Genomic DNA, 22,786 nt, shown 5'->3' on the forward strand with positions numbered 1-22,786 from the left:
GATGCCTGACGGTGGAGCTTGCGCAGAGGTGGAGCCCAACCTCGCGTGTAGGTGGCGACAAGACTGGCGATGTCTCAAGCTTTCTTGCTCTCAAGGAGGCTGGTGAGCTTGGCTCCTCCTCGGCCTTCGATGTGATGAAACTCGCAGTCACCGCAGCTCCTCCTCGATCTTCGCGGGCACGCGGCTCCTCCTCAGCCTCTGTTGGCGTTCACGTGTTGAGGCTCTAGTAATATAGAACATCACCAATGGGACAAATTATAGGTGCCGAAAATTGTAAAATCAACATCTATAGACATTTTCCCACCTCCACAGGATGGAAAAATATAAACCGATACCTTTAACCAACTATGTATACCAGTTCTAGAGAAAACTGGACCAATACTTTATGTGCTTATTTTGTAAAAATACCAACAACTTTAATATATTATAGGTGTCGGTTAAACCAGAATATATAATATATTTTAGGTGCCGGTCTGTTAAAAATCCAGCACCCTTAAAATTCGAGTCACGCCAATGGTTGGGAGCGAGCTAAATCAGCTCCTTTCGCATCCTTATCCTCTCACGCCCCTCGCTTCCTTGTCCTCTCATGCCCGCGCACCTCGTCTCATCGCTCTCTCACCGCTCATTCTCTCGTCGCCTCCTCCCCTTGCCCTCCCCTTCCCCCTCTTGGTATTTGTTACGCACACAGATAAATTCACAAGAGTATTCCAAGCGTATCGAACACAAGGAACGTGTGTATCTCAGAACAGGATTTAACCAAGGACAACAACTAAATGATAGGCTTAGGATAGAGAATATTCCTATGGATTCAACTAGCTAATTTATGTTAAAGGTAAAACTCTATCGAATGCTTTGGGCACCGGCCCTTCCCTAGTCTACTGACAGGCTGAGTTCGGCCTTGAACTCTATTATGACTGTCACCACCTGCTGCCTACCTCACTTTCTGTGAAGCACACAATAAACGAAGCTAACCTCTACCCTAAACACTACGTCTAAGCTAAGCAAAGAAGCAACCTTTTCATTTGGTTTTTGTTTAAGTCATAAGTCACTCATACACTATTAATCCAAAGGCTAGGTTGGAGAAGTTTTTTTTATCTTATGTGCGGTACATGTATAACCACACCATTAAACTTAATACTTTATATCCATTGGCTTATAAGTTATATAAACCAAAAAAACTGACTTAAAAACCGAAGCCAATAATAAGTCTAAGCCTAAACAAAGAGACTCTTAAAAAAACCAAGTTAATATGGATTTACTTTTTTTATTTATTAGTGATTTCATAATGACTTTATCACTTTTTTGACTAACTAGACTTCACCACCCAGCTGCCACATTATCAAAACTTGACTGGTGTAGTCTAAAGATAAAGTACGGATCATGTTGAGAGTTTGCAAAGTATTACTAAATGATTTCACAAGTGAATTTCAAACCAAGATCACGTAGTTTCATTACAACGGAACCCCTCATATATGATGGGCGGTAACCCACATCTGTAACGGGTATATGTCCCATCTATTCTCATTTGTCAGTGACAAAGAAAACCTTATCTATGATGGATTCCATAAGTCATCTATACGTATAAGTTATGTACCGTCACTACTAGTCATGATTTTTTTAATTTTAAAGACACCAAAAATCCCTAAAAGAATTTTAAATTTTACTAGGTATCTAGTCGTGGTCACGCATCACTAACCATAAATCTACGATCTTTCCCGATTGAGCTTTGAGCCTACTTGGTGTAATTCCAAAACTTCCTCTTGTATAAAAGATATCAATACAAACTATCGGTAGTCAAAACTAAATTGGTGCCTTTTGTCTTGAATGAAGCCTGCAGCTTCTCTCATAAATTCATGGTTTTAAAACGTTGAAATTAAAAAAAGCTAGCTACTACATGTCTACATCTACTAGGAATAGTAGTACTATTACTAGCAGCCAGATAATAGCTTTATTGAAAAGCATTGATAAGGTCTTGAGACTTGAGTAGGTCAAGCACGATGACAAGTATATATTGACCCATAAAAATATCTTTCTATATGCAATGCATCCTGTGCTAATCAAACCCTACCAAGCTATTCGAGCTCGAGCTCACTAGGCTTGCGAACCTCAACCTATGCTTAAGTTTGGCTTGTCTGTAGCATTCGAGTCGTGCTCAAATTAAGCTGTAACAAATCAAACTCAAACAGATTGACAGCCCTATCTGTAGCTACCACACTTGTTAGAAATGTCCTGTCATCTTTGATGACGGGTCACAACTAACACCCATTATAGATGGATTCACTTCTAATCTTCTATGACTGGTATCCACATATGCATATATCAAACGTACGGGCTACTTTTAGATCCGTCCGTTAGATATTAGCCATTCGAAATCGGTAATATTGATCCATCACAAATGACCTGCTGTGCGTTCACGAATATGTGAGTGTTTAGGAACAAATATGGAATTTTTGTCCCGATATGTACTTAATTTAGTCTTTCACCTTTGATACATATTGATAATCAGGGGTGCTATTCCCTTTTATTTAGGATAAACAAATTAGAGCACAGTTGATAATTGGAAATATGAATGAAACATTGATCGGTATTTTCTTTGTCACAATTCAGCGACAACTTTATTTTATTATTTATAACAATTGGTAGCAATATGTGAACTATATTTAGAAAAGAGCACCTGTTGTAATAAAAAAGCTAATAAGCGCGCTTCTCGGATGAATACTTCTTCGGATTTTACATTAAAGAGCACATGAGCTGTGGTTTTCAATTCTCATTGGATCATCCTATATCCAGGTTTCTATAGGCTATTGTGTGGGTGATGCTATAACGTGAAAAACAATACGGGAATTCCTGATCATAGCGCGCGGTTTCCGATTTTCAATCTGAAGTTTCAATTCCTATAGCGTACGTTTCTAATTGTCCCGTACTGTTTCCACTAGAAATTCATCCCAATACACTATAAAAACGATTATTTTTTTACAAGAAGAAGCCCTTTAGATTGCAAAGAGACCGTACGTAACTGGCGGCATCTGCAAAAACTGATCTTCATTTTCGCATATACTTCTTCCGTTTCATATTATAATTAAGGCTTTCTAGCATTGTCCGTACAAATAAATATATTAATGAATCTAGACGTATATATGTGTTTAGATTCATTAACATCTATATGAATGTAGGCAATATTACAAATTCTTATAATATGAAATGGAGGGAGTAGCTCTTTATAAGACCTGCATGCCAAAATCAATTTTCTCTTTGCATGCGGGTCTATTAAGGAGCCTCATGCAAAAATAATCCTATTTTCTCATGCGGTCCTCTTAAGAGACCATATGCGAAAAGGGGACATCTTAAGTGATCCGCATGAAAAATATCATCCCTTTACATATTTTTTTTATCTCCCTCCACTCTCTTTTCCCTCTCATCATTTATTTATTTTTTGAACTCCTCTCCTCTCCTCTCCTAATTATTTACTTTCCTCTCTCTCGTCTGCTCTCTCTCTTCTCTCTCTCTATCCGAGTAGGAGCCAACGGCCGAGAGGGGTAGGAGTAGGTGCGGCTACGATGACAGCGGGCACCAGGAGTGGCTGCGGCGACGCGCCGTCGCCGGGCGGCAGCGGCAGATTTGGCAACGCCACCCTCGGGAGGGCCGGATCTGCTGCCCTAGGTAGCAGCTCGGTGCGAGGCGGCGGGGGGTTTGGCGCTCGGCGGCAGGCGGTGCGCGTGGATCCAACGATGACAGTGGGCAACCGGGAGCAGGCGGCCGAAAGCGGCGAGCAGCATCGACAAGGCGGCTGGGAGTGGGGCCACCCCACATGGATTCGGCAACAGCGTCAGGTGCCGGCAACCAGGAGCTGGCGGCAGCGGCTCGTCCCCTCGCGGATCTGGCACCGACGACGACGGCGGCGACCGGGAACGGGCGGCGATGGCCCGTTCTCGGCCGCGTGGATCTAGCACCGGGGGTCTCCCTCGTGTGGATCTAGTGCTGGTGACAATAGAGGGAGGTGGGACCATCGGATCCGATGGCACTAACGACGATGGCGGCGGGCGGCGGATCCGAATGACGATGGTGGCGGGCCTAGGTTCACCCGGTTTCTATTTTTATTTTTATTTTTTCTCGCCGAATTTATTTTTGTATGCAGCCGGTATAGGAAACCGCGTGAAAAAAATAGAATTTTGGCATGCGGTTGGCCACATGAAAAAAAATATATTTTCGCAGACCTTTTGGTTGGTTGGGATGGCCGTATGCAAAGATCGCTTTTGACCGTTTGTAGAAATGGTTTATGTACTACTGATATATTCATCACAAATTTGTATTGACAGTTATGAAAATTTTGTTTTACAGTTGTCACAAATATTAAAATTTTGTTTCCTAACTCTGTGGAGTTGTAAAACGTAACACGACTGGAAAACGAAGCTGGCATGGCACACGTGTGAAATAATTAGTGTACGTAAAGCTCACGACGAGTCGATCAAGAATTGAATTGACTTTGACTTTAGTACTCCCTCCCAAAATATAGCAATCTAAAACCGGATGGAACGTATTCTAGTACTACGAATCTGGACATGTCTCATGTCTAAATTTATAGTATTAGGATATGTCTAATCCGGTCCTAGGTTGCTATATTCTGAGACGGAGGGAGTACAGTACAGTAGTACGTTACTCCAGGTCTGTTGTCGTGTCTTCTAACTGACTTTGACTTGATTTCTAACTGACTTTGACTTGATTTCTCTTAGAGAAACAGTACGTTCCATCTGGGGCTTGAAAAGTAGAGTGCTTTAATACAACTAGGTGGCCCCCGCAATTACACGGCTAGCACACATACAAAATTATATATTTTTTATATTTTTACTTATAATTTGTTAAATAGCTAACTCGTTATCTTAAGACATCGAAAGAACAAATCTTATAATGCTCATGTTTGTAAAATTAATTTACAGTTTTTAAATGCCATGCTGGTTGCTATTCTTTGCTTCTTTGTGACCCCTTGTTTTATTTGCTTGCTCGGTCTACCACTGCTTCTATTCATTTTTCTTATAACCTTTAAAAATTGAACATCGTAGTTTTTGAGTTTATTTTGTCATTGGGTTTCGTTTTCATTATTTCTAGAAGTCTCGCCAAATGCTGTCACTATACTCCTCTACAGCCCATCCGCTTCCTTCTCTTTGTTATCATTGGGATTTTAAGAATCAAACATAATAATAGTTTGGGTTCATTTTTTATTTTTCTAGAAATCTCGCCAAACCGTCAGCGTCTTTGCCACTTTACTCCTTTACGACTTACCTGCCTCCCCTCTTTATTGCCATTGAGATTTTAAAAATCAAACATGATATTTGTTGGGGTTTATTTTTTACATTTCAGAAGTCCCGCAATCGCCATGACTGTACTGCTTAACGACATATCTGCCGTCTCTCCTTTTAATCATTATTGGAATTCTATTTGAGGTTTTGCTAATAATTTTCAGATAACCCATTAACCGCCACCACTCTACTCCTCTACAGGCATGATGCTTCTCTCCTCTTTATTGTCATTTGTCATCGTTGTGTTCCATATGATTATTTTTTGAAAATTCCATATTTTTATTCCAATATTTTTATTTATAAATTATATTATTTTTTTCTTGAACTCTTATATTTATTTTTCTATTTTGGAATTTATTTTATTTGTTATTTTAAATTTTAATTAATCTCATCATGGGTTCTAGATTGTCTTTTTTTGACAATCTTTATTTTTATTACAAAATTTAGTTATTTATAAATTATATTTCTAGTTGAACTTTTATAATCATTTTTCTAATGGATTTTATTTTATTTTTTATTTTAAATTTTAATTAATCTCGTATTGGGTTCTTATATGGATTCTTCTTTAAATATTGCTTATTTTTATTTCTGATATTCAATTATTTTTAAATTATATTTCTACTTAAACTCTTCTTCTATTTTTCTTTTTCTCCAATTAATGTGGGAATTTCTAACACCCACTGCGAGCGTGTTGCTTCTCCCCTCTTTATTGTGATTTGTCATCGTTGTGTTCTAGATGAACTTGTTTTCTTAAAATTTCATATTCTCATTCCAATATTTTTTATTTAAAAATAATATTCCTACTTGAACTCTTATATTATTTTTATATTTTTGGAAACTATTTTATTCGTTATTCCCAATTTTAATAATCTCGTCATGTGTTACAGATGGTATCTTCTCTTTATTACGAATGTCAGTATTTATAAACTGTATTTCTATTTTCCTTTTTTAATTATTTTTTTTTCAAATTTTAATTAATCTTGTATTGTGCTGTATATGGAGTATTCTTTCAAAATTCCTAATTTTTTATTTTTCAATTTCAGTTGTTTCAAAACTATATTCTTACTTGAACTCTCTTAGTTTTTAATTTCAGATCTTATTTTATTTTTTATTTTGAATTTTAATTAATATTGTATTGGGTTCTTATATGGACTCTTTATTTGATAATTGCATATTTTTAATTTCGAATTTCAGTTATTTTTAAATTTTATTCCTACTTAAAATCTTCTATTTTTTTTTATCTCCAATTAATGTGGGAATTTGTAGCCCCAATAACTATCGTGATACCTACTTTTATAATTTTCTTAATAGTATACTACATAGAGATAATAGTATCAACAAGCATGAGAGTCGTCATCTGGAGTAGTGTTTAAGGCAAAATATCTTTTGAACAAACATAGTACGGGTCTAGGGCAAAATATCTAACTGAAATCAGTATTCATAATAAAACTCTAGTGAAAACCATCGTCGTCCTCCACTCCTCCCCAGTCCACACTATATATAGAACAGTCATACATATATATATCACAAATTTGGCTTCTACCTTTCGTTTGGTCGATATGCAGGTCATCCAAGTAGATCCAAGCGGTGTTTGGACAGGGTCTGAGCTGTTTAATTGTCATCCTAACAGATCGATCATCAGCTGTTTAATCAACGCCTCAGCTGCTATCTGATCGATTAATTTGTATATTTTTGTCGTCATACAGATCGACGGCTTGCATGGGGTGCAGCTGTTGCCGATCGAGCTAGCTCTGCTGCATGCGGTCCGCCCACGCCTAGAATTAATGTGCAGCGAGAAGTTAGCTCTACTCTTCCTTTTTTTTTTTAAGAACAAGTTCTAGTAGTGATATGCATCTCCATCCGTCTCATAGAAAACTAATTAATATCAGATGTAACACATACTTCTATATGTACAGATTCGTAATACTAAAATATGTCACATCCAATCTTAGATTTGTTTTTATGAGACGGGGGAGTTACTTCGTAGCGTACTCCTACATGAACATCCAATTCTAGCCTAACCTCCGCAATATGGTCAACTCTCTCCGTCCCAAAATAAGTGCAGTTTTATATCGATAATGTCCAACATTTGACCGTTTGTCTTATTTAAAATTTTTTTATGATTAATATTTTTATTGTTACTAGATAATAAAATATGAACAATACTTTGTGTGACTAATTATTTTAAATTTTTTCATAAATTTTTCAAATAATACAGATAGTCAAACGTTGGATACGGATACCAACGGCTGTACTTATTTTGGAATTGGAGGTAGTAAGTCATTTCCAGCTAAGCTAGCTAGGGCCAACGAAAGTAGGAGATCTTACTTACCCTACACGTGACCAAATTAGTGAAGTGGATGGCCTCTTGGAGTGTATCCGATATACTCCTTACCCTACACGTGACCAAATTAAGCTAGCTAGCTACTTTCTCCGTTCCTTTGAAACGCTGGATTGTCAAAACACAGAAATAGAAAAAATGTAGGAATAAAATGTAATGTTCATTGGATTCCTATGGGATTTGAAAACATATGAAAGTTTCAAAACTACCATTTGATAGTTACGCGGAAAAATGAGGAATTCAAGACACATGAAGAAGAAGATATGAGGTAAGACGTCGTACTAATTTTCCTCCAAAATTCCATAGGAATCTTGAATTGATAAGAATCAATATTTTGTTTCCAAGGGTCTTATAGTATTATTTTCCATAGGATATAAATCCATTGGAAATACTATATTTTTTCTTTGTTTCAAAGCGCGCCATATTTTTAGGCTCCTCTCATTTATCCAAAATAAATTTATTTTAAAATAATTATGGTATCGGAGTTTGTGAAAGTAAAGAATAATTGTATCAGAAGAAGATAAAGTAAAAAATAGTTGTATTACGATTTGATAAAATAGTGGTATTTCAGACTTGTATTGGTTTCGTATTGTCACGTGTGAGATTAGTGCATGAAAAGTAAACTTGACGGACGGAGTACTGACTTGTCCGTCGCTCGCTTTGACGGGCCGACGTATCTCGAGTCTCGACCTGCATAATCCTTCTGGAATGTTTAATACAAGTCGGCACAGCGAATGTTTATTTTGAATTTTAATTAATTTTATTTTAGATTTTTATATGGACTCTTTCTTTCAATATTGCTTATTTTTAATTTCTGGTTTCAGTTATTTTTAAATTATATTTCTACTTAAAATCTTTTTTTATATTTAATTAATGTGAGAATTATTAACCCAACTATCCTAATAATATAATAGATATATAGATAATAGTATCAATAAGCATGAGAGTCGCCATCCAGTTTCTAAGGCAAAATGTCATTTGAACAAACATAGTACGGGTCTAGGACAAAATATCTCCTGCAAATTAAATATCTAACGGAAATCAGTATTCATAATAAAACTCTAGTGAAAACCATCTTCGTCCTCCCCAGTCCACACTATATATAGGACGGTCATACATCACTACGCCAGATCCTCACACCTCTGACGGGATACCTGTGACGGGCAAACGAATTGGTCAGTAGTGACCATTACCTTTGACGGGTTATACGGGATGCCGTCACCGGTGAGGCATCTGGCCGCGGCCCGTCACAGGTATCCCCTTACCTGTGACGGGCCGAAAGGAAAACCCGTCAGAGGTATACCAGTGACGAGTTTTTCTTCCAACCCGTCACTGGTATCCCCTCACCTGTGACGGGCCGATACATTAGAAGCCGTCAGAGGTGATGGGCCGCCACCTGTGACGGCTTTCATTTCTGGCCCGTCACAGGTGAGCGGATACCAGTGACGGGCCGTTGAATAGAAGCCCGTCAAAGGTATGAGCAATACCTTTGACGGGCTTTTTTTATCTAACCCGTTTGAGGTGTGTTGGGTCTATAAATACCCCCAAACTGCCAACTGCTTTCCATCCCGACCATTGTACTGTTCACAAATCGGTTGGGAGGGCAAGGGGGGCGATTTTTTGCTAAAATTCAAGGTAAAAAACACATTATTCTCCATTCATTCTCAACATATCGATCATCATTTATTTTTCTTCGTATGTTGTTGATTTCAGATGGATCGTAGATGGATGTACTATGCGCATCGTTCGTCTACCGAGTATAGAGAGGGGGTCACTGAATTTGTCACATTTGCGGATAATGACAGAAAAAGTAGGATGAGCATGCACATGTTGTGCCCATGTAGGGACTGTAAGAATGAACAGATGATCGAAGACAAGGATGAAGTGCATGCTCATTTGATAATGAATGGATTCATGAAGAAATATACCTGCTGGACCAAGCATGGAGAGCAAGAGGCGCCTGATGTCGCAGCTGAAGAAGTGTTGGATCAGGATGTAGAGAACACCGCCGCAGCTCGAGAAGGCATGTTCGTACCTTCTCCTTTAGGTGGAGAGACCATAGATTTGGACACTCAATGTCTATCTACAATGTTGCATGACATTGAAGACGCAGAGGACAACGACAGAGATTATGAGAAGTTTAGTAAGTTGGTGGAAGATTGCCAGATGCCGTTGTATGATGGATGCAAGTCGAAGCACAGCAAGTTGTCATGCGTGTTGGAACTCATGAAGCTTAAGGCTAGTAATGGCTGGTCGGACAAGAGTTTTACAGAACTCCTTGAGCTGTTAAAGGATCTGTTGCCAGAGGGGAACAATTTACCTCAGACGACATATGAAGCGAAGCAAGTATTATGTCCGTTGGGCCTGGAGGTCAGAAGAATTCATGCATGTCCGAACGACTGCATTTTGTATTACAAGGAATACGCTGACTTGGATGTCTGCCCTATCTGTGGGGCATCAAGATACAAACGAGCAAAGAGTGAAGGTGAAGGAAGTAAGTCAAAGAGGGGAGGCCCAGCAAAGGTGGTGTGGTATCTCCCAATTGCGGAGCGCATGAAGAGAATGTTTGCGAACAAGGAACAAGCTAAGCTTGTGCGCTGGCATGCCGAAGAACGGAAAGTCGATACTATGCTGAGGCACCCAGCAGATTCAGTACAGTGGAGGAAAATCGATAGGATTTACCAGGAATTCTCAAATGACCCAAGAAACATGCGTTTCGCAATGTGTACGGACGGCATTAATCCTTTTGGTGATTTGAGCAGTCGTCACAGTACATGGCCAGTTCTGCTTGTTAACTATAACCTTCCTCCCTGGTTGTGTTTCAAAAGAAAGTACATTATGCTTGCCATGCTCATTCAAGGACCGAGACAACCTGGCAACGATATCGATGTGTTCCTTGAACCGATAATCGATGACTTCGAAAGGCTATGGAATGAGGGCACACGAACATGGGACGCATATGCACAAGAGTATTTCAACCTCCATGCGATGCTGTTTTGTACCATCAACCATTATCCGGCCCTTGGCAACCTTTCTGGCCAAACTGTGAAAGGGAAATGGGCGTGTTCGGAGTGTATGGAGGAAACAAGAAGCAAATGGTTGAAGCATTCACACAAGACGGTCTACATGGGTCATAGGAGATTTCTCCCAAGGTATCACCCGTATAGGAATATGAGAAAGAATTTCAATGGACACAGAGATACAGTCGGACCCCCGACAGAGCTAACAGGGACAGAGGTGCACAACTTAGTGATGGGAATAACCAACGAGTTTGGAAAAAAGAGGAAAGTTGGAAAGCGAAAAGAGAAGAGCACATCGAAGGAAAAAACAGAGGAGCATGTGGAAAAACAAAAGACAAAAGAGAGGAGCATGTGGAAAAAGAAGTCAATATTCTGGAGACTACCATACTGGAAGGATCTTGAAGTTCGCCACTGCATAGATTTGATGCATGTCGAGAAGAATGTATGCGAGAGTTTAATGGGATTACTACTTAACCCAGGTACTACAAAGGATGGTCTCAACGCCCGACGAGATCTGGAAGATATGGGTGTTCGGTCGGAGCTACATCCCATAACCACGGAATCCGGCAGGGTTTACCTTCCTCCAGCCTGCTACACTCTCTCGAAAGAAGAGAAGATTGATTTGCTAACATGTTTGAGTGGTATAAAGGTTCCATCTGGTTACTCATCAAGAATCAGTAGGCTCGTTTCACTGCAAGATCTTAAGTTGGTTGGAATGAAGTCGCATGATTGCCACGTTCTTATCACACAGCTGTTGCCCGTTGCAACAAGGAATATTTTGCCTCCTAAGGTGCGACACACGATCCAGCGGTTTTGTTCCTTCTTCCATGCAATCGGCCAGAAGATCATTGATCCCGAGGGACTAGATGAACTACAGGCAGAACTTGTGAGAACCCTATGTCATCTTGAGATGTACTTTCCTCCAACTTTCTTTGACATAATGGAACATCTTCCGGTGCACCTTGTGAGGCAAACAAAGTGCTGTGGTCCAGCATTCATGACGCAGATGTATCCTTGCGAAAGGTACCTGGGGATCCTTAAGGGTTATGTACGGAACCGTTCACACCCCGAGGGGAGTATCATCGAGAGTTACACCACCGAAGAGGCCATCGAATTTTGTGTGGACTACATGTCAGAAACATCTTCAATTGGATTACCACGATCTCATCACGAAGGGAGGCTTGACGGTGTTGGTACTGTTGGAAGAAAGACTATTAGGTTGGATCGTAAGGTGTACGATAAAGCTCATTTCACGGTACTACAGCATATGACTGAGGTGGTGCCGTACGTTGACGAACACCTTGCAGTTATCCGACAAGAGAACCCAGGCCGATCAGAGAGTTGGGTCAGGAATAAGCACATGTCTTCTTTCAACGAGTGGCTGAAGAACCGAATTGCCAGGTTGCAGAACTTGCCTAGTGAAACACTTCAGTGGTTGTCACAGGGTCCTGAATGGAGTGCCACCACCTGGCAAGGATATGACATAAATGGATACACCTTTCACACGGTCAAGCAAGACAGCAAATGCACAGTGCAGAACAGTGGGTTACGCATCGAGGCTGCTAGTGACGGTGGTCGTCGTGATCAATACTATGGTAGAGTTGAGCAAATATTGGAGCTAGATTACTTGAAGTTCAAAGTCCCGTTGTTTCGTTGTCGATGGGTCGATCTTCGCAATGTAAAAGTTGACAATGAAGCTTTCACCACTGTCAACTTGGCTAACAACGCGTACAAGGATGAACCGTTCGTTCTCGCCAAACAAGTTGTTCAAGTGTTCTACATAGTTGACCCGTGTAACAAGAAACTACATGTTGTTCGTGAAGGGAAAAGGAGAATTGTTGGATTGGACAATATTGCAGACGAGGATGATTACAACCAGCACGTCCATGGCATAGGTCAAGAAATACCTCTAGAAGAGGAGGAGGAAGAAGATGAAGTTCAATATGCACGTGTCGACCATGAGGAAGGATTATTTTTGTAATTTATGTACGTAGTTTATGTCTACATGTCTGTTATCTGTATGACTCTAATATGTTCGGAATGATCAATAGTATATTGCTTATGAAATAGTCAAATAAAATAATTAAGTGAAACACCCACTAGAAGTGAAATAAAATAATTAAGCAAGTATTAGCATTGGAAATAATATAATTAAAGTAGTATAATAATGAAGTGCAATTACTACTGTTAGTGAAATAAAATAATTAAGTATAAAAAAATATGTAGTGTATGTGAAAATATGTTAAGGAAAATAAAAGAACTAAGTGAAATAAAATAAAATAAAATTGCTCTAGGCAAACTCACCTGTGACGGGCTCTATCTGTAGGGCCGTCACAGGTGACCTCACCTGTGACGGCCCAGAGTGCTGGGCCCATCACAGGTGGTCTTACCTGTGACGGCTCCACGGTTGGCGCCCGTCACAGGTGAGGCCACCTGTGACGGCCACATAGTTGGAGCCCGTCACAGGTGAGTTTGACTAGGGTTGACCTAGGGTTGGACATCTTCTAGATCGATCCAGATCCGGCGCCCACTCTCACTCACTCACTCTCTCGACCGCCGCCTCGCCTCTCTCGACCTCTCTGCCGCCCTCCTCTCCACCGCCGCCTCGACCTCTCCACCGACGCCGGCCTGCACCACCGCCGCCGCACTCACTCTCTCGACCGCCGCCATCCATATCCACCGCCATCTCCGCCGCCATCCAGACCCTCCTCGCCGCCGCCCTCTCTGCCGCCATCTCCGCCCTCTCCGCCGCCCTCGCCGCCTCCTTCTCCACCGCCGCCTCCTCACTCACTCTCTCGACCGCCGCCGTCCTCTCCACCGCCATCTCCACCGTCGCCGCCTCAACCTCTCCTCCGCCCTCTCCGCCGCCATCTCTGCCGTCCTCTCCACCGCCATCTCCGCCGCCGCCTCCACCGCCGCCCTCGCCGCCGGTCGTCCTCTCCGCCGTCCGTCCATCGACTTCCCCGACCTCCCCGACCCTGACCTCCCCGACGCCGGGATCCCCGACCACCGCCGACCGCCTCGACCTCTTCGCCACTGCCTCTCCGCCGCCGCCACCAGGATCCAGGACGACTACGGCCTGCGCCGCCGTCTCCAAGTACGCCGCTTCTCCAAGTATGCCGCCACCCTCCCCCATTCCTCCTTTTTTCCGATGGATGAATTGCATTGTTTAGATGAATGAAATGTGATTTGTTGTTTCGATTATTGGTGCTGCTGTATAGATGAATTAAATGTGATTTGTTGTCTGTGGATGTTTTGGATGAATGTAGGGGCTAGATTTTATATACATGATTTTGGTGCAGTGAATCTTAGCATCAATAGAGGATCTTAGCATGAATTTTTAATGCATTTTGTTTTCTATAATTCTTTGATAATTAAGGACCTTTATTAGGTGTAGGGTTTGAAATCTAGTTACAAGGGAAGAATTGATAGATTGGCCGCAGATTTAATGTAGTTCCGAGGTTATCAAACCATCACAGAATACAAAATGCATGGGGAATTTTGGTGGATAGGCCAGTGTAGTCCATGGACGGAACCGACCTAGACACCAAAATTCTCCATGCATTTTGTTTTCTGTCATAATTTGATGATTAAGGAGGCTTTGCAGATTATCTAAACTTGTTGATTTATATACCCTTTTTGTCTATGAATAGGTCAATTGTATGAATTGTTGTTTATATACATGATTTATATACCCTTGCTGCTGCTGCCCCTACACCTGTTCACTTGTTCCTTATTAAATGGCCAGTGTAGAGTAGTTATATACCTCTACACTTGTTCTTTTTTTATGCATAAGAACAGATTTTGTGCACTTGCTCTTTTTTTATGCATAAGAACAGATTTTCTGCACTTGCTCTTTTCTTCTGGATTGATAAATGGCCAGTGATGAATTGCTCAATAAGAACAGATTATCTACACTTGTTCATTTTTTTATCTATTCTTCTTTTTGCCCCTGTTGTGGCTCAATAAGTAATGAATTGCTCAATAAGAATAGTTTATCTGTACCCTTATTGTGGGCTGTTTTTAAAATTTGCATGATTGACTCAGTGGTTATATACCTCTACACTTGTTCTTTATGGATAAGAACAGAGTATCTACACTTGTTCTTTTTTTATGCATAAGAACAGATTTGCTCTTTTGATGTTATGATTTCCTCTTTTTATCCCTTCATGCAAATGAATATAATTGATGCATATTTCTGAGCAAAACTGAGGCCATATCTTTCATAGTATACCCCGTATTACATGATTTTGGTGCAGTGAATCTTGAATGTGGATTTAAGTGCAACTGCTGCTGTCTATGTTTGCACTTGCTGTCTATGTTTGCCCATGCTGCTGCCTATGGTTGCAACTGTTAGTTAAGTGCAACTTGAATGTGGTTTTAAGTGCCATTTGGACATATAACCATTCATGGAGTGTGTACTGCTATATATGTTGCTAGACCTATTGAATTTTGTGGACTTGCATTTATACTCCTCCTGCTGCTGTTTTATGTCAATCATGCAAATTCTGTACCCTTGCTGCTGCTGTTTTTTAAATTTTCATGATTGATTTAGTGGTTATATACCTCTACACTTGTTCTTTTTTTATGCATAAGAACAGATTTTGTGCACTCTCTCTTTTTTTATGCATAAGAACAGATTTTCTGCACTTGTTCATTTTTTTATCTACAATAATATATGCATGATTTATATACCACTGCTGTTGTTGCCCCTGTACTTCTTGTTAAATGGCCAAGGATGAATTGCTTAATAACATTCTATCTATACCTGTTCTTTTCTTTATGGATAAGAACAGATTATCTACACTTGTTGATTTATATACCCTTGCTGTCTATGTGAATTTCCCTCTGCTGTTGCTGTTTATGTGAATTTCCACCCTGCTGTTGCTATTTATGTGAATTTCCACCCTGCTGTTGCTGTTTATGTGAATCTCCCCTTGCTGTTGCTGCCCCTGTGGCATATATACCCCTACTGCTGTTATATGGCCCTGCTACTGCTCTTATTGCTGCTATTATATGGCCATGCTGTTGCTACTACTCTAATTTCCTGCACTTGCTCTTTTCCTTATGGATAAGAACAGATGAACTACACTTGTTCTATTTTATTGATAAGAACAGATGAACTACACTTGTTCTATTTTATTTTCTATTTCCTCTTTTTTCTGCACTTGCTCTTTTCTTCTGGATTGATAAGAGGAGTATATCTAGACATGTTGTTTTAGTTAATTTGCCCCTGCTGTTGCTACCCCTGTGGCATATATACTCCTCCTGCTGCTGTTTTATGTCAATCATGCAAATTATGTACCCTTGCTGCTGCTGTTTTTTAAATTTGCATGATTGATTCAGTGGTTATATACCTCTACACTTGTTCTTTTTTTATGCATAAGAACAGATTTCCTGCACTTGCTCTTTTCCTTATGATTTTCTCTTTTTATCCCTTCATGCAAATGATTGTAATTGATGCATATTTCTCAGCAAAACTGAGGCCATATCTTTCATAGTATACCCCGTATTACATTGGATCTAATGCTATTTAGTCTAATGGTAGGAAATTTATAATCTTTTTCGCGAAAGTTAAACCATGTCAACGCCCGGCGCAAACCCGCCCTCCCCAACACCTGCGAGGATCCAGGAAGAAGCAAACCCAGCCACAGAGGCAGTTGCCGAAGGTCATCCCGCGACAACGGCGGTCCAACAACCCGAAATTCATGGTAATTTATAGGATAAATTTTCACCACATGACCACATAAATTTTAGCTAGCACCCCTTAGCAAATATTGCCTTCTGTTTGTGCTGCAGAATTGCCGCAGGAACAACATACGTCGATGTCGGGCGAGACAAGTGCAAGTAGGTCTAGTAGAAATCCGCGGTCACAAAATATATGGCCGACCACAGTGCAAGTTATAAGAGAGGTTGACGCTAGTGGTAGGCCCACGGCGCCCAGGACTGTCATTGGAAGATGGTCTAACTGCTGCGGGATAGCGGCACGTGAGAACTTCGGGATCCTCCATAAAGATATCGGGAAGGTCACAGAAGCCGAGAAAGAGCGAGCTTGGACGGCAATGGAGAAATGGTTCACATTTCCAGCCGAAGCAAAGGATAGGCTCAAGCGGAAGGCATTACAAAAGATGGGCAAAGCTTGGAAGAATTGGAAGTCGAAGCTCTTCACCGAGTATGTCAACCCGCCCGGCAATCATACGCCGTTCGATGAATACCCTCAAATAACCGAAGCGGTGTGGGAGGAATTCTGCTCTCTCAAGACCACCCAAGAGTTTAGGGAATCCAGCGAGGCACATCGCGTACTGCAACAGCGGAATGAGCACCCGCATCGGCTGGGCACCGCAGGGTACATCGGCAAGGAGGCAATATGGGCCCAAGAAGATGCAGCCGCTGCAGCAGCGAATGTACCTGCCCCGTTTTCAGACATCCCTGAACAAAGAGCTCGCAACTGGGCGCGGGCAAGGGGTAAGGTCAACCCGGACGGCTCTGTCACATTTGAGAACAAAAGTGATGCCGTCGTCTATCAGGAACTGGTGAGTTCACTACTTAACCTAACTAATTTCCGTTCGTATAAAGTACAAGTTCGTATAAACGACTATCTTCTTTTCTAGTTGGGCTTGGTTGCTGAACAAGCTTCACAAAGCGAGGTTGAGTCCGCGCCGAAGAGGCGCGAAGATGACATCCTCACAAAGGCGCTCGGAACCAAAGAACATCCTGGCCGAACTCGGGGAATTGGTAGCGATGTGCCCTGGAAGCATGGACTCCCTCAGTACAGCTCCCAATACAGGAAACGGAAAGTCTCCAAGGAAGAGAGGGACGCTCGTTTGAAGGCCGAACTTAAGGTTGAGGTCATTCAAGAACTAGAAGCTAGCATGAATGCAAGGGTGGAAGAAAGGGTTAACAAGGTGCTCGCCGACATGAATATACCCCGAGTCACAACACCTGCTGTGCAACCAACTCCTCGTATACAACACGACGCGAGTCCGTCACAGCATAGGAGTAGTTGTGCATCCACAGAGGTGCCGGCCCCTGGTCTCCCGATCGCACCACTAGCTGCAGTGGACCACATCGAGGTAATTATTGTTATCCGATCCATATCTAATAAAAGACATTTACACATTCCAATATTAAATTCAAACTTTCACCTTATGCAGGGCGCAGCACAGTGTGTCCTACTAGCGAGAGTCCACCCAACTTTCGCTCCTGAAGTCGCTGAGGGCATGGCTTTCAAGCCCTCGGTTACAGACAAGGTCCACGGCGCAGACCTGCTAGCTGGGTATGCCAAGGTGTCCATCGATACAGTAAAGGACACCTGGTCAGGCTATCCGCTGCCCGTGCCCCCAAATGATGAAATCATGACTTTGGGCGATGCGCGCAAGACATTCATACAATGGCCCAAAGAAGACATAGTTGTGAAGATGACTCCTCGTCCAAGTCGACCGACGGAGCTTACACCTCCCAAGTCTAAGCTATCAATTGAGGCTCCCCGTGGACCGGCATTGTCAGTACCTCATTCTCCCGGTGGAGCTGATATGGACTTGGCAGATATAGCTCAAAGCTTGGCTCCAATAAAGACCACAAGAAAGGCCGATAGCTCCCCACCACTTGTCAAGGGCCAGAAGCGTGAACGAGGCAAGGGGAAGGTCGGGGAGTTGGCGCCGGAGCCAAAAAGGGGCAAGGCTGCGACGTCGATGCCGGTGAGCAAATCGGGGAAGGTCGTGAGGGCGCCAGCCCAATTTGAGCTAGGCATGCCATTGGTGGAGGACAATGTGTTAGCTGTGATGGGTATTGCTTGCCGAGAGCTACATAAGCAATACATGGAGCTAAGCAATGCCAAGCGGAAAATGAGGGAGTCATCCATAGTTGGACATCACGACCACCAGCCGTTCCTATCGTCGCCTGCCTATATAACTATAGGCTTTGATGACCTCTTCGACCTTTTCAGGATCCGGAAGTTGGACACTGGTCTTCTAAAATGCTACTCCTTGTAAGTGCATACCTTCTATACTTGTGATATGACTGGACTATATCTCCTAATTAAATTAGTTCTAATACGTAAATATTTTAAGGTTGTGTTGGATCGAGAGTCGTCGCCATGGTAATCAGGTTGGGTTCCTTGATCCATCCATGGTGAATGAGGTTAATTTACAACAGAGCTCCACTGAGGTGGTTGACTATGTCAACCGGTGTTTATGGGCCCATCAAGACAAGGAGTACATCATGTGCGCACACAACCAAGAGTAAGAGGACAATACCCTTCGTGTATATTGTTTTTGAAGTTAAGGTTCTTAGTACTAACGCTACATAACCACTGCGCAGGCGACATTGGATTCTCCTAGTCATCGTACCTAAGTGGAGTAGGGTTACCTACCTTAACTCCAATAAGTCCAAAGATTATGATTTCAGTGAAATCACCAAGGCCTTAAATATGGCTTGGGGTCCATATGTGGAAAAGGGTGGTAGGCACAAGGAGGGCAAGAATGAACTTTATCATGACACCAAGTTTGCATGCGCACAACAGATCGGAGACCAATGTGGTTTCCACGTGTGCCACAACATGTCAACACTTCTAAGAGAGGTGAAAGATTTCGACCCTGAGGTTGTTGCTAATGGCGAATAAGCTCATTTCAATATCTACATTGCTATTCAAAACGTGCTAATTAACATGTTATTTATTAAACAGAAAGGTAGAGCTGGCTTCAAGATCTCACCCATCAACCCCCCCGCTATCAGAGGCGAATTGTGCGCCTTTATTCTTGCAGAAATAATGAACAAGAAAGGACGTTTTCATGCCAAATAGACTCATGAACTTGGCTAGATAATTTATTGTGATGTAAAAAAGATGTTTTTATAATTTCTGGCGATGTAAAAAATTATGTTTTTATAGAGTGCAATGTAATTTACTTTCATATGTGCAATATTTATGGTACTTTACTAAATTGTCATCACATTTGATCAACTACGATTTATGTTGTACTATTCATCTGTTTTCTCCTTTTTTTTTCCCTTATTGACAGGTTGTGGAGGTTCACAACGAACAGAATACAAGAAATTTTGGTAATCATTTGAGGACTTTCATGGGGTATGAATTGTGTGCTATAATAAATTAAATTGTTGCATATGTGATGTTGTAAATTGTTGCTTTGTGATGGATCTGTGATATGTGATGCATCTGTGATGTTGGGCAGTTGGGGAATATGTGATATGGAGGGGGGGTGACTGGCACCTGTGATGTTTCTGTGTTTCAGAGGGCATGGCTAGCAATTCCTGAGGCTAGCCAATATTTAGCATTTATTTTTTTTCTGGAATTAACTCATCAGTGACGGTTCGGAAGAAACATCCGTCACAGGTAACTTCACCTGTGACGGACTCGCAAACGTCGGACCGTCACAGGTGACCCACCTGTGACGGGCTTTTACTTTCGGGCCCGTCACAGGTGGGTCACCCTGTGACGGCTACTATATACCAGAGATCATCACCTCTGACGGGCCTTTATTTAGGGGCTCGTCAGAGATGAGACACCTGTGACGGGTCCTAACAAGCCCTAGTCTAGCTTAGACCAACACCTCTGACGGCCTTCTATTAACTTGCCCGTCAGAGGTGGATGTCACCACTGACGGCCGGCCACCCGTCAAAGGTGACTGGACTTACCAGTGACCACTTATCACTGACCAAGCCCAAAACCGTCAAAGGTGAGGGTTTGGGCCCGTCACAGGTGACCTTGACCAGTGTAGTGCATACAAATTTGACTTCTACCTTTCGTTTGGTCGATATGCAGGTCATCCAAGTAGATCCAACCGGTGTTTCGACAGGGTCTGAGCTGTTTAATTTTCATCCTAACAGATCGATGTTCAAAAAAAAAAAAAAACAGATCGATCATCAGCTGTTTAATCAACGCCCTCAGCTGTTATATCTGATCGATTTTGTATATTTTTGTCGTCATACAGATCGACGGCTTGGATGGGGTGCAGCTGTTGCCGATCGATCGAGCTAGCTCTGCTGCATGCGGTCCGCCCACGCCTAGAATTAGGGCCTGATTAGGGAGGTTTAGATTCTGAGAAGCAGCTGTTTAGTAGCTAGCTTTTAAGAATTTGGAAAAGCTTTGAAATCCAGCTTCTCCAGCTTCTAACTTCTTAGTTCATTTTTCAGAATTTATAACTACAGATTCTCAGAAGCTATGGACTGTTTAGGGCATCTTCTAGCAGAAGCAGCTTTAGAAAAAAGCTGCAGCTAGGACAAGTTCTCCCAAACAGGGCCTTATTGTGCAGCGAGAAGTTAGTTCTATTGCAAAAGTAGCGATATGCATATACTTACTATTCCGTCTTAAAAAAACGAATTTTTAACCATATATCTAAATTTATAGGTAGAATTTATCTTTTTTTTTAAGACAGAAGGTATACTCGTGGACTTCTAGAATACTCCTACATCAACATCGTATAATCCTAAAACCTCCGCAATATGGTCTAACATTTCCAGCTAAGCTAGCTAGGGCCAACGAAAGTAGGAGATCTCTTGTGAAGTGGATGTTCTCTTGGAAGTGTATTACCCTACACGTGACTAAATTAATTAAGCTAGCTAGCTACTTCCTCCGTCCCTTTCAAATATACGATTATCAAAACATGGGAATAGAAGAAATATAAGAATAGAATGCCATATTCATTAGATTCATATACGGGATTCAAAAACACGGGAAAGTTTCAAAACTACCGTTTGCATATAGTCACACAAGGAAAATATAGGAATTTAAGACATAGGAAGAAGAAAATATGAGGTAAGACCTCACTGCAGTAGAAGCAGCCCCTAGAGACGGTTTTTATGTGATGTAGAGACGGCCATGTCTAGGATTTATTTTTTCTCTCAGTCAACTTCAAAATTTACCAAATAGATTAATGTGATCATAGAGACGGTCTATTATCCTGTCTCTAATTAGTGTATCTACGTAAGAGGCAATGTAGGAGATGGGCTTTAATAGGGACGACTTGCTTAACCGTCTCTTACGGGATGTCTCTACATGTCCTTTTTGCAGTAGTGCCTCATGCTAATTTTTTTCCAAAATTCCTCTACAATAATCCATTCCATAGGAATTCCAAATGAATTGGTATGAATCAATACTTCGTTTCAAAAGGTCACGCAGGATTATATCCCATAGGATATAAAATCCTTTGGAATTCCTATGTTTTTTTCTTTGTTTTGAATGGGGCCATATTTTTAGGCTCCTCTCATTTATCCTAAATAATTTTTTTAAAGATAATTATTGTATCGGAGTTTGTAAAAGTAAATAATAATAATAATAATAGAAGTAGATAAAGTGAGAAATAGTTGTATTACGATTTGATAAAATAGTAGTATTGCAGTATTTTATTGGTTTCGTATTATTGTTACGTGTGAGATTAGTGCATGAAAAGTAAACTTGACGGAGGGAGTACTGACTTGTTCGTCGCTTGCTTTGATGGACCGACGTATCTCGACCTGCATAATCCCTCTGGAATGTTTCATAAAAGGCGGCACTGCGAATGTGGCAGCGACGTGTCATTCTAGGGGTGTATATATGTTGATTGGTACCGATAATGGTTTAGAATTGATTTATTGTAATTTATTTACTACTAGCAATTATACCTGTGCGTTTTAATTATTTTTCTTTTTTTTTTCTGTGTCGAGGCCTCGTTAGGCTGAACAGTGCAACAGACAGCTTGTGGCTGTGGGCAGTTTGTGGAGGCCTCATTAGTCAGTTTTATATTTTAGGGTATCGATCCGTGGAATTATCGGGCCACGGCCCATCAAGAGTTCACGGACTATATTTTCAGTTGTGTTCTGTCATGTACCTTTAGGGATTAAGCATTTTTGCTCTTGGCAATACATGCGTGCTCTAGTGTCTAATATATACCTTAAATCTTTTTATATATCTGATACACAACTTTTCAGTAGTTGGCACAATACAATTTAAAAGGTGGCAAAAGTAAAGCTTTACGTATGGTTGTTAAGACGATGTTTGCTTTTTATAAAGCAATTGATTGATGTTAGTTTATCATTGCTTTCGGCCACTTATGTGTGCATTTTTCTAAAAGACCAATATTATGGTTGTAGTCTAATAATATATCTTGGTCATTTTCAGGCAGTTGGTAAATCCATTC

The 22,786-nt window shown here is 41.3% G+C and overlaps 1 long non-coding RNA gene across 1 annotated transcript; it reads left to right on the forward strand.

Annotated features, from left to right (window-relative positions):
* The first annotated feature begins 18,816 nt into the window (after positions 1-18,816).
* On the forward strand, positions 18,817-19,573 carry LOC136357182 (uncharacterized). The gene is made up of 3 exons (XR_010742357.1): positions 18,817-18,895; positions 18,975-19,254; positions 19,339-19,573. It is a non-coding gene; the product is annotated as an uncharacterized lncRNA (long non-coding RNA).
* The last annotated feature ends 3,213 nt before the right edge of the window (positions 19,574-22,786 follow it).

This window comes from Oryza sativa, chromosome 7, assembly GCF_034140825.1.
Source record: "Oryza sativa Japonica Group chromosome 7, ASM3414082v1".
In the NCBI taxonomy this organism is placed as follows: domain Eukaryota; kingdom Viridiplantae; phylum Streptophyta; class Magnoliopsida; order Poales; family Poaceae; genus Oryza; species Oryza sativa.